Here is a 13,326-nt window from a genome sequence, read left to right as displayed (position 1 = left end):
TAAAATGTCTTCATCCCTTTTCAGCTCACAGTGAACCCCCACTTGAGGTTTGGGATTCAAAGTTAAGGCCCTGTCACACATATCCGTATGGCAGAAACGTATGCATGGAAATTTGTTAGAGTCCAAATACGTCCAACTTTTCATCGGATCGGAAAAGTGGGTTATATTGGACATGTGTGACAGGGCCTTTAAGGAGTTGAACAATGTTAAGTTGAAAATTATAAATTTGTTAGAGCAGCAAACCTTCTTTTGTGAAGGACACAGAACATAAATCACTAAAGTAGATTGCCTGGTGCTCGGGATTCATCCATCAGTTATGAAAAATAACTGATTTTCTCAATGTAAACTGATGTCGTATCTTTGCATGTTTAAAACAAAGGTCACTTTTTAGTACGACTGTTTTTCATTTGGTTTCTTTAAGACATTTGATATGTGGCGCTGCCATTCAGACCCTTCACAACTTTTATGGCAACAATTATTTTTTTGAAGGATGAACTTACCTCACAAAGATGTTTTTTGGCCATAACTTAGAAGTTCATATGCCAATAATTATGACAATTGCACACACATGTCCCATAGACATAAAAATATGATAGAAGTATGAACTAACAACAATTTAGGTGGTTCAAAGGTCAGTAGCGATAACAACATATGGCCAAAAATCTAGACAGACTTTGATATAAACAGCACCAGTTGGCGCAGGCATACAACCGCGATTCAATATATATCTATTTTAATGCAACACTGCAGATACCCTGTAAATGAGGTCTTGTTTTATAAGTAATAAACAAGTTACCAAATATCAATAAGAATTATTAATGTAATACATATTTTATTGATTAGATTAAACATTGAGTTTTTGTTCCTTTTTTAAATGAGAAAAATATTCTTTAACAATATCTTTATTTTTCTGAATGGATAAAACCAATATTTATTATTAAATTGTATTTCTTAAATGAGAAACAATTGTTCGATGGAATCTATATATTTTTGTTTAGATTAAACAGAATTATAATAATTTAGGAAAATGAACCATTTTCCTAAATTATTTTATTTGTATGGAGAAAAAAATAAAATAGTGCAATAAAAATTGTCCAAGAGACATAATGGTGCAAGTAAAATGCAGGAATAAGTCAAATATATACATAAGATAAGATAAAACCGAATGTAAAATTGTACAGTAGAATAAATACTGTATACTGTAATAATATATCAATATGTGGAATAAACAGATGTGTACTATAAACATATGTAAGTAGTGACACTTCACAGAGTTCAGGAGTTTAACAGTCTCATGGCCCGTGGGATAAAACTGTCCCCGAGTCTGCTGCGGTACCAGAACAGTGTGTTGCCGGGGTGATGGGGTCTTTAATGATCCTGTGTGCCTTCTTCCTGCACCGCTGTGTAACACCAGTACAGAGTCCTGAGCACAGAATTATATCAACAAATCAGTGGAGACATTTCATGGGCCTGTGCATGAGAAGATGTAGGTTGCTCAGGAGAAAATGCAGAAATGGTGAACAAGACACACAGCAGGTATGTTTAAATATAAACACAAATGATTTATTCTCTAATTTTAGAAACCAGGACTTGTTTCTTCTCAACGTCTTATTTCATTCTTAAAATGAAGAAAACTTACCAAAAATGCATAAAAACACTTTTCTAACAATTAGAACTCTTCAACATCAACTCAGCATACATACAAATAATCACCGTTATTTAGAACTAAGGACATTCAGTCTTCTGGTCACTCAATGGGTGGCTCGGCAGAGCAGCACCACAGCAAGGACGAGCAGCCAGAATCTTTCAAGACTCACACAAAGACCCGACCTTGACAACAAGGCCAAGAGTCAAGCCACACATAAATGCAATTAAATGTCAATTAATACATCTCTTCATCTTATTTCACACAGCTACAGTTAGCTTTACTTTTATATTTATAAAACAACAAACTTAGCTGTGGTCAGCGCCACTTTAATATGCCCCAACAGGCGGCAAAACAAAGTGAAATCCACACACAAAACTATGCTAACACGTTAGCAACGGTTAGCCGCGGCAAATATAGCATACATCTTTTCATTAAAACAAACATTTACATTTTCTGACAAAACTCACCAATTGTGTCTTTTAAGAGGCGATGCACTTGGAAATCACATCAATTATGTTTCCCAAATAATTCACATGCAGCTACATCGACTAAATCTGTTGTCCAAAAGAAGGAAGTGCACTGTCACTTCCCGCTACACGCAGTCCCAGGGGCGGGGCTACATTTGGATTGGCTTGTTTTTAATCTGCATTTTAGATGGACAGGTGATTTAACTAATCACACTAGTTTGAGTGCTATCATGAATTTTGTTCTAAATCGCAATATCTTCTTTTATCTATTGTGAATATTGAAGTTACTAATGAGTTATTTAATTATTAATTAATTATTAATAAAACTAATAATTATTTATATTTGTATCAGTCTCTTAGTAACCAAGTGTTACAGCTGGGTGTAGAGGTCATCCATGGATGCTAGTAGGAGGTGTTATTCCCATGATCAACTCAAATTTAAAATTACATTTTAGTCAATAGGTTTTCTCTCCTAATTGAGTCAGCTATTTGTCAGGCTTGCTGTTTTTAACCATCAGATTATATTGAATATTAATCTAGTCATTTTAGTCAAATGTATTTCACATAGGATTTAATCTTGTGAAAAAGTGGAATGATTAAGAATGCTGCTTTTATACTCCGAGTCCTCCGGACTGTATTCATTAGTGACGCGTGGCGTGGTGCACTCACCCGACCCGTTAATCAACCACCCCAACCCACCCAGCACTCACCAAACTTTATGCATTATAGTAGCACCATTATAGGGCTGAAGACTGAGGCGCTGCGGCGATCACTGTGTGTGTGTGCTTTTGAGAGAGCGAGAGCGAGAGCGAGAGCGAGAGAGAAGGTGTAAAGTGATGAAAATTAAGTAAAGTTTTTATTTAGACGAGACATTTTAGTCTCGTCTTTACTCACGTCAGAGTAATTGTAAGGGTGTTGCTGCGACCTCGTCATCATCTCATCTGAGAAGTTGAGTTGTGAGTGTTGTAGTCGTACTGGGAATTCTTAAATATGCTCTTTTAAATCTCTTTCCATGTATCCTTCAGCAGGGATTTCGTTTTAGGTACAGGTAATAATAATAATAATAATAATAATAATAATAATAATAATAATAATAATAATAATAATAATAATAATAATAATAATAATAATGAAATAAACTAAAACATAATTACAGTTCATAACATGACATATACTTCGACACATCTCAAAAAAAGCCTTGAATCTGTTTTTCCACATTGAAGAAAGAGTCATACTTTGTGCAGGACATTGTGAGACTTTAATCAGTGTCACACGAGGCACCAGTTTTGTCATGTTGATGTGAAATGAAGCCTTGTGGCACTTCCTTCCCATCGTGTGAGCTATGATAGAAATCCAAATCTTTCAAGCTCTATGAAGCCTACACTGTGCTTTTTCTTTGTCTCAGTTCACACCTCCAAGAACAAATCTGTTTGCATCTTTACCATGACTTTGTAGAAATTTGCTGTGCCTCTAAATGTTCTGTCACATTCAGTGTGCACACCAGGATCAGGTTCATCCTCAGTGTGAAAGCTACAGGGCAGATTGCAGTGACATTTGATACATACTAATGATCCCCAGAGTAAGATCTGACCCTTTGACCTTTTACATGTCACACCATCAGATCAGAATGTTGTTTTTCACACTTTCAGCCACTCAACATACGTATACGTTTCACCTTTTGTTTCTTGTTGAGTAGCTTTAAAAGAGTGCTATAAGATCTATATAACAAGCCGATGTGGTATCCATGATTGACCATTAAATGAAGTGTGGCTCTTGAAAGAATACACACATATAACATAAGACGGCTGAAACTTAATCTGCTTTGGTGTTATGTTTGGCTCTGCTAATGTACTGAAAATACAGCAGAGATATCATATGTGTTATTCCACACATTCTTCTTCCTTCTCAAAAGCCAGCGCCTGCATTACCTCACAGACCACTGAAGTCGTCCACGCTCATGCAACTCTTCTTGTTTCCAGTTGGAATTTGAAAAGACAGCAAGTGACTCTGCTAACTAAGGTTCTGTGAATTGTGGAGACAGCATGAAATACCTGCATTTAGACCTTCTGTGGCATCCAGGAAGAAAGAAATACAAGTCTGTACACTGCTGAGAAGAGACTCCTGATTCTAATGTCTTGATAGTGGAGCGTTGCCAGTCCTCAGTTAATATGACCTTCGCCTTGTTATGTAAATTTCAAATACAAATATTGTAAAATGTAAAAATGCTAATGAGACTGAACGCAATATACTAGGACCCAGATCACTTGGAAGTATAAGAAAGTACTTGTCCATATAATTTACCAACTACATGTCTTTCTGTAATGCCCTTTTGCACCACCCGAACACAATGAGGTGTTTAGCACATTTACATTTTAATAGTAAAATCTTTTTTCATTTGATCCAATACTATCCGACACTTGTATTGTTGTGTGGCATGAACATTGCAAGCTCCAGGAAGCCCTCGCCGGGCGGAAGACTTGTAATCCCGTTGATGCATAACGGAAAGTCAGTTATTATTGCAGTGTTTTATAGGAATGCCTTGTTTATATGTTGAGTATTGCACTGTGCCATGAATATGAAGCAGCTATAGTCTGATAAATATGGGTCATATGAGTCTGGGAGGATGTAGTTATAGCTGAACCAAGGTCAGCGTGGCTTGCTGATTGCACCAGAATTGTGCAGACACCTCCCTGATGAAACAAAAAAAAAAGCTAAAAGAAGAGGGCAAAGAGTACCTGAATGATTCGATCTCAGCCACAAGAGGTTCCTCGAAGTCTTCTCAGACTTGACTTCCCTACATGACAGGGCAAACTCTTTTATAGGGCATCAGGGAAAGAGTGTAATGGTCAATACGGCTGTGCTTCTTCTCCCTTTATGAGATGTGTGGTAGTAGATAGTGTGTTGAGGCACAATTTTAATCAGATTTTTAATTAAATTTTGCCTCATTGAAAATCTCTCCGGGAAATAGATAAGCTTCTACTGAACGATAAAGAAACAAACCTCATTGCAGATCTGCGTTGCAGTGTTTCAAGTGAACACATGGGCTGAATTAGTGGACGTGCAGATATTTTGTGGATCAATATTGGCTGGTCCCCTGTGCTGTCCACAGGCAGAAAAGTGTATCTGAAGGCTGGATTTTATTCAGGGAACCTCAGTTCTGTGCTTAAGTGATGATTACCATTTTAACTAGTCCTCACAGGACACAGTGCAATCCACAGAAAAAGACACTCCTTTCAGAGAGTATGGATTGTGTTACACAGTAGGGTCAAGCTAAATCACGGCAGTAACATGGCAGAAGGCAACATGTACAGAAGATCATTTATGCATTAGACATGCATCTGATGTACTACACAAAGACACACTCATATGTAATCTTGTATGTTTCTGTATTGTGTCCGATATGCACGTCTGCCTCACCTTCCAGTACCTGAAGCTGAGTCTTGACAAGACTTCCCCCGTCCAAATCCTGCCCTGCTCAGTGCAAGGACTCATTGGACTGCCAGCCCTGTCTTTGCTATTACAGTGAAATGTATATTTACACTGTTAAACTGTATCTTGGAAGGGTGCAACACAAAGCTACTACATGTGCTTGTTTATGTCACAAAATATAACTTTATACAGATTCTCACTACAGCTGGGAGCAGTTGGACTCCGTGCAACACTGCTGTAATGTAACTGCCATTTACACTGTTATATATGCATATATGAGTTTAGCTGCTCACAAAGTATACAACATAACATATGTGTCCGTCTAAACGTAGCCTACATAAAAGCAGTGTAACTGTTGATTTATAACTCTGTCTAATATGATAGTAGAGCTGGGGGGTTTAACACAGTAGAGTTACAGTGGGTAATATTGCATGATTCTTCTTTAAAAACCACAAGCTGAAAGAAACTGCTCTTGTTTATCTAATAAAAACCCTTAACGGCAGTTAAGAGACCCGAAGAAACTCGCCACACAACAAACAACCCTTAATGCAGCACTCTCCTAAACGGGGCACTGCAGCGATGTAGCGTTTCAATTCCAGAGTTGAGGACTCGCAAGCAACAGGATGGTCAGAGGCACAAATATATAATCACTTTTAGTCTCGTCAATGTTTTGCTTTTTCCCTAGAATGGTTCAAGTTCCATGTCACAAAAACAACATAATGTCCCCTGACTGGTAAATGTAAGGTCACACACACACACACACACACACACACACACACACACACACACACACACACACACACACACAGCCTCACAAATTAAAATATAAAATATAAATGAGGAAATGACTGACACAATCCAATTCTCCATTGTTGAACAGGAAACAGAAAATAATACACTTTTACAGAAGAGAAAAAAAACCGGTGTAATCTTTAAAGTTAATACTTGTCCATGCTTAGAGACAATCAATCTCAATGTCAGGCTGTATTAAAATTGTGCTGTGTGATCATTTGCAAATAATAATAATCAGTGGCTTTATTTTACTCATGCTCAGGTTTTAATTAAATAACACTGTGATATTAATTATATCCCACTCCCTGGTTGAATCAGATTATTGCATCTCTTGGTGCGTGCGTGTCCTGGAATTATAATGCTCCTCAGACTGCAGGGGCACACATGAACTGCCAAACTTCCACCTGGATTCACTGGAGGGTGTTTATTTTCTGAAGGCCACTTCATGTCACAAAGGATGTCATTTGTTTTGAAGTCTCACTTACATGAAAACGCTAAATGAATAGCAGAGTTACAGACCCTCCGTGCTGTGATATCCACAGTCTGTGTTGAGAGTTGTTTTGTACATTTATCTCAAGAATAGAACCGACAGAACCGAGTTCCCATTTCTACACCGTCAGCTGTGTGGAGCAGGAACGGGTTCAAAATGAAACCCGAACTAACAGAAGGAGTGTGGATTAGGATTCAGGATAGAGAGTATATTAAGGTGTTTAAGTGTGCAAATAAGTAATAAAAACTCTCACTTTGAAAAGAACTGGGAAGACAAGGAAACATAAATAAAAGAGGAACCACATAAAGGGGAGAAAACAATTAGAATTATAAAACTAGAATTAGAATGTAAAAGAAGAATGTTGTCTTATCTAAACTGCTGTTTCTGTTCAACTGTTTTCTCTCCCAAAGAACAGACAATACATTAAATTGCAATTCTTTTTGTCGACCAATGAAGTACCAACAAGGAATTTAGTGAGGCCTTGGTGCCATAGACTAAAGATATCTCACGTATAGCAAAGCTTTGAACAGTGACTCCATAACTAATGTTACACTCTTAAATATGGATTGGGTTGAAATGTCTGGTAAAAATATACATGTTAAGCTTGTATGATGGGGTTTACTTACAGGTATGTATTACAAACATGTTTAGTAAACACTTTTCAGCAGTTCGGGAGGTGGTAAAGTGGAACCACTTTGTTAAAGTAAGCCTTAGGGTCTAAAGGTAATGTGTGTGTAACGGACACTAGAAAGTCTTTCCTTCACGGAAATATGAACCATCGAACCACCACATGCAGATGTCTGGTGTTCCTCTGAAACATCAAACCTGTGGACACTGAAGCTGACCGAAGCTGATCCGACTGATTGTAAAAGAGTATGAATTACTTTTTCTCAGCTGTGCACTACATCGACTGCCGCAGAAAGAGGGTGCTCCACTCAAGTTGTGGTAGAGGGGTGTTTCTTTTGAGGATGATTAATGAAGGCTCCTGCCCACAAAAACCAGAAGTGTTCTTCCTCATCAGACAAGCGATGCTGATTAAGCTGCTCAAGTGTTCTCTGATTACTGGCTCACCTCTTACTCATACTTTTTTATATACGCGTGTGTGTGTGTGTGTGTGTGTCTGTCTGTCAGCACTGATGTGATGAGCTGTGTTTTTCGGGGGGGTTGGATCGGCAGCTCCTCACTCTCAGCCCCCCTGTCCATTAGTTCTACATGATGAATCTGCTCCAGCTCTCATCCCTGTGATATCCACACAGAGACCGGGCTTGGGTTTGATGTGTGCAACTAGTCTGGGCTGTCCACTCCTCTGGCAACTGGACTCTCTGCAGTCCACTCATCAAATATTGGCTCTCCATTGCACCAGCGCTGCTCCAGACACACACTGCTGCCAATACTGCCTTTTTATTAAACACTAAATCCTGCTTTCTTGGCCAGATGGAGGTTCCTCCGTAAACAGATCCACATAAAAAAATAAGTATTTGCAATGTGCAATAAAATATTGTTTGCTTTGTAGCTTTGATGTTTGACCTGCAGAGTCTAAGGAGTCCGATGCCAGTCAGTTGATTTGTGACTTCCAGCGTTGGACCACACCGGAGACAGACAGCCCTGCACCAGCAGAGAAGTGCGGACACGATTGAACATTATTTCAACAATTGGATATGCAGATAAATGTTAATAATCAGCCCGATCTTTAATTAAGCTCCACAGCGTCTGTTTATTGCAGCGTCTGTGTTGCTTGGTAACCATTCTGCTATGTCGTTGAAAAACCACATTGTTAGAATGATCATTTGATGATTCAATGTTTTGTTGTTGTGTGTTTATTTTATGTAACCTTGCCAGGTATATGTAGTAACCGTTTTATAAAAGCCACCTGGCTGTAAAGGGAATGTGAGAGGACATTCTGTGGGTTTGATTCATGTCAAGACCAAATCACAGCTATGATTGTTTAAGAGACTCAAGTACAACCCCTTCACCTCTTGTGCCTTGCACCTAAAACTATACATGTTTAAAAAGGGCTCTAAGTCATTCACCAGCACTTAGTGGACATGAGGAATAATCAAGGAGGCCAGTCTCTCATCCCTCCCCCCCATATATACAACCATCTGTTACCAAAGCTCTAAAATTCCATACTTAGGTCACTTGATAAGAACTAAACAATCTCCCCTCCTCCCAATGACATAACTAAACAAACGTCATCCACTGATAAAGGACATGAGTTGTAGCTGAAATCAAGTTGACCTTTTGAATTTTGTGTTAAAAGACTTTTTGGAAGCTCAACAATAACTTGTACAACTTGTTATTAGCCTCACTACTCTTTGCTAAATTGTCTGCCCATCATTTTGCATTGTGGGGTGTAATGATATGTGCAGCTTCTTGGAGCCTTGGACAAAGATCTAAAGAATCCCAAAGTTATCCAACCTCTTATACATCAGGCTGGGTCATACTGCATTACTGCAAGACCTTTCAGCAATATCCTGAGCCTGGTCTTTAGTTTTATAGATTTACTTTCCCGTTATGCTCCTCCAGAATCTTCCAGGCTGACAATAACGTAACTGCTTTTATAAAACGGATGGCTCTCGTCCTTGATTGTGATTGGCTGAGACACATCCGCCAGACTTGTATCTTCATCCAAAGCAGACAAACTGCACCAACAATCAACAAACTCAAGTTTACGATATAACTCTGGCTAGCTTGCATGTTTTATTTGTAGCCTAGTATGCCCACTTTTACCTAATTACAGTATAGTGAGCATAGTAGTTGCAGATGGTAGATACATGTGTGGTTATAATAACTGCAACATGATGGGAACTTCTCTTTCTTTCTCCTCGCAGACAGACACCAGCATGCAGCTGAAACTTAAAATAAACCATCACCAAATATAATTGGCATTCCACTAGCATACCCATAACAAACTGAAATGCATAGAAAACATACCAAAGTGTGCATTGGTATGGACGTTAAGAGAGACCTGCAACAAAGTTTCTCAGTTTAAGAAGATATTATTACTATACCTACAGTATATATATATAGTATATAATATAATACCATGTCAGCCCTTGTTTAACGTGCCGAGTGTCCACGTCTTCACAATGTTCAGTCTGAAATGCAACTGAAGATACTGTGAAGCTGAGCTGCAGCGTGTCCATGCATAAAATGTCACTGGAGTCTCCTGATGGCTCTGCAAAGTGTTTATACCGCACACATAATTCATATTTGTATACCCACTTACGTGGTCCTAGTGGGAAATGATGATCACTCAAAACAGTATTAGCACGTCAAATATTGTACCAAATTGTACAGCACCACTCCGGCCCTCAGTGTGCGGAACAAAACAAAGAGTCCCTATTGATTGTTCTCATGTTTGACCAAACAGCTGCTCTGCACCGGTGTCAATCAGTTTATTATTGTAAACACAGCTTTCCAACACGTTTACCAGGTAAATAGCAAACTTCTCCTCAGTGCTTCACATGTAGCCTTATTTAAATAGGCTTTGTCCGTTGAGCTTTCTTTTCAGTTTGATGATGACAGCAAATGTTTGAATTTATTCTTTGTGTGATATGTACACACATCACCTCAGCTGAAGTAAAGTCATCTAAACTGAAGCCTAAAGCTGCTGTTTCTTATTTTATATATAGATATATAGATATATTATATATATATTAATATAATTACACACACTACATATATATATATATATATAATATATATATACACATACATACAGACATACATAAATACAGGATACATACTACATATATATACATACAGTACACATATATACAATGATAAGCAGAAGGAGAGAGACACAGAAGGAGAGATAGGTAGAGTAGCAGAGAGAGAGAGACACACAAGGAGAGAGTAAGAGGAGAGAAGAGAGAGAAGAGAGAGACAGAGAGAGAGAGAGACACACACACAGAGAGAGAGAGACACACACACAAAGAGAGAGAGAGACACACACACACAAAGAGAGAGAGACACACACACACACAGAGAGAGAGACACACACACACACAGAGAGTAGATGAGATCACACCAACAACACACACACCTACACAGAGGTACGAGAGAGGACACACACACACACAAAGATGAGAAGAGAGAGAGAGAGAAAGAAGAATATGATGATGGATGAGAGAGAGATATATATAGAGTATAGGATTGGATTGATGAGAGAAGATATGATAGAGATACGAGAGATGAGCTAGATGATATAGATAGATACACATCAATAGATGATATGGTATGTGAGGAGTATGTATGTGGAGATGAGAGAGAGAGAGAGAGAGAGAGAGAGGAGATAGAGAGAGACAGACAGACAGAGAGACACACAGACAGACAGACACAGAGGACAACAGAGAGAAGAGAGAGACAGAAGAGAGGAGCAGAGAGAGAGAACAAGAGAGAGAGAGAGAGAGATAGAGAGAGAAGAGAGAGAGAGAGAGAAGAGAGAGAGAGAGAGGAGAGAGAGAGACAGAGGGAGTGAGAGAGACAGGAGGAGGGAGTGAGAGAGACACAGAGAGAGAGAGAGGACAGAGAGAGAACAGAGGGAGGGAGGGGAAGGGGGGGGGAGGGAGGGGGTAGGGAGGGAGGAGGGGGAGCAGAGCAGAGAGAGAGAGAGGAGATAAGAGAGAGAGAGAGGAGAGAGAGGGAGAGAGAGCAGGAGAAGCAGAAGACAGGACGAGAGCACACCAACAGATAGAGCAAACAGACAGAGCGACCGAGACACACACCAGAGAGAAGAAGAGAGAACAGTATAGACAGAAGACAGACAGACCGAGAGAGAGAGAGAGACCAGAGAGGAGAGGACAGGAGAGAGGAGAGAAGGAGGAGCGAGAGAGAAGAGAGACTAGAGCAGAATGAGAGACACAGAAGAGAGAGAGAGAAGAGAGACCACACACACACGACACAGAGAGAGAGGAGAGAGGAGGAGAGAGAAGAGGGAGGAGACACACAGACAAAAGAGAGAGAGAGAGAGAGAGACACAGACAGACAGGACGAACAGAGACAGGCGAGAGAAGAGGACACGATCAGACCAGAGACAGAGAGACACAGTAGAGAGATGAGGACCACACAGAGTAGAAGAGAGAAGATATAGATATAGAACACTAGATAGTAGAGTAGATAGAGAGAGAGTAAGTATAGAGTGATGAGAGATGGTATAGAGATGATAGAGGAGAGGAGAGATAGGTGTGAGCATAGAGAGGGGTGATATAGGTATATGAGGGAGGGGAGAGAGATGAATGAGAGGGGGAGGGTATGTATGTGTAGATAAGAGGGAGAGAGAGTAATTATACATAGATGTAGTACTATATAGATATATATATATATACATAGTACATATGTATATAGTATACAGATGAAATATACAGTAATATGATTAAGAGATAGAGAGACAATAGAGATAGAAGTTAGAGAGAGAGGTAATAGAGAGAGATAAGAAGACAACATAACATATAGAGATAGATACAGATAATAGATAGATAGAAGAGAAACAATATATATATAAGAGTATATATAATAGATAGAGAGAGAGAGAGATATAGATAGAGAGATATAGAGAGAGAGATAGATATAGATATATATATAGATAGGAGATATATATAATATATATATATATATATATGTTATAATATATGTATATAATATATATATTATATATAGATATATATATATATATATATACGGAGTCTGGTCCTTGAAGAGTAAATTTAGGTGCTTACCCGGAAAAACTTGGTATTAAAGCTGGTTTTGGTGTCAAACGAAGCAGAATTCTGAGTAGAACAACATATCCAAAATCCACAAAAATCCCCTTTGGGGAATTTCTATTATATGTATTTAAAAAACAAACAAATGGCATTAGAAATGTTCATCAATATAAGCGTACTGTTAATGAAAGATGTTCCGTCTCTGAGCGGATCTAAATTACTTTGCTACTCATTTAAAATAATCATTGAATACTCATTAAGCGTAATGTAGGTATCGCTAGTTTTTGTCAACAGAACTACAATGGGCTGCCTGTGTTTTAGGTACAAAGGCCTGGTTACGATGCATATAAAAAAAGGGCGTCCCGTTCGGAGCGTCATCCACGTTCGAGCACAATTTATGTAGAATTTCCCGGAAATTTCGACAAGATCTTTCGACCATAATAACAAGTGTGCTGGGGTCCATGATGCTATGACATCCATGACAAAGGTAAAACATAAAACCAGTGAACAACACATGGAACTCGGGACTTCCAGGAGCAACTGGGATTTCGCTGACCTGCACAACATTCAAGAATGGTTCAACCAACACGAGCCATTTGATTTGAATGAGCCAAGACTACGGTCCTTATCTTCTGGTTTAACGGCATCTGATGGTGATGGCGTAAACTGCGACAAGACCGAGGAGGTTGGGGCACACATCCAGAAGAAGCTTGACAATGTGAGCGTCGTCAAAGCATCTATTTAAAGAAGTGATCAAGTTCGATCTTTAGATCATCTGTATCCAGGAATCCAGGT

At 38.9% G+C, this 13,326-nt stretch overlaps 1 protein-coding gene and 1 long non-coding RNA gene across 2 annotated transcripts in view; both read right to left on the bottom strand.

Annotated features, from left to right (window-relative positions):
• Positions 1-13,326, bottom strand: part of LOC115003977 (BCL-6 corepressor-like protein 1) — a 141,997-nt gene that overhangs the window by 109,928 nt on the left and 18,743 nt on the right. The gene's annotated exons all lie outside the window — the stretch shown is intronic.
• On the bottom strand, positions 1,115-2,256 carry LOC115003703 (uncharacterized). Its single transcript, XR_003831693.1, has 3 exons — positions 2,116-2,256; positions 1,714-1,830; positions 1,115-1,423 (listed from the first exon to the last, which is right to left on the bottom strand). It is a non-coding gene; the product is annotated as an uncharacterized LOC115003703 (long non-coding RNA).

The sequence above is a fragment of the Cottoperca gobio genome, chromosome 24 (assembly GCF_900634415.1).
Source record: "Cottoperca gobio chromosome 24, fCotGob3.1, whole genome shotgun sequence".
Classification (NCBI taxonomy): domain Eukaryota; kingdom Metazoa; phylum Chordata; class Actinopteri; order Perciformes; family Bovichtidae; genus Cottoperca; species Cottoperca gobio.
This window is presented reverse-complemented; position numbering and strand designations above follow the sequence as displayed.